This window comes from Penaeus monodon, chromosome 25 (genome assembly GCF_015228065.2).
Source record: "Penaeus monodon isolate SGIC_2016 chromosome 25, NSTDA_Pmon_1, whole genome shotgun sequence".
NCBI lineage: Eukaryota > Metazoa > Arthropoda > Malacostraca > Decapoda > Penaeidae > Penaeus > Penaeus monodon.
In genome coordinates, this window is record NC_051410.1 from 6,080,967 (window position 1) to 6,081,293 (window position 327).

A 327-nucleotide genomic window follows, 5' to 3' on the forward strand; every position below is an offset into this window, starting at 1 on the left:
CGGAACTCCACCCTTTAATCCCTTCAAAAGAACCTTCCAGTATCTACAGCGTCGTGCATATCAGATGCTTACCAATCAGCCACCAAACGGCCTTAGTCTTCACATTATTCACTTTATTCCTGTTCTTTGTTATAACTATTTCTTTCATGTTCGATAAAGAAAAAATTATCAATATTTCCTATAAGTTCTTATCACATTTAGCGTCGTTTCTCTCTCATTCATCCTTGGCCTACATCATTTTTTTTTCTTATCCATAACGTTTATTGATTTATGAGGCAATTGATTTTGTCAGTATCATAATAATTTTTGAAAAGCCCATTGACAGCA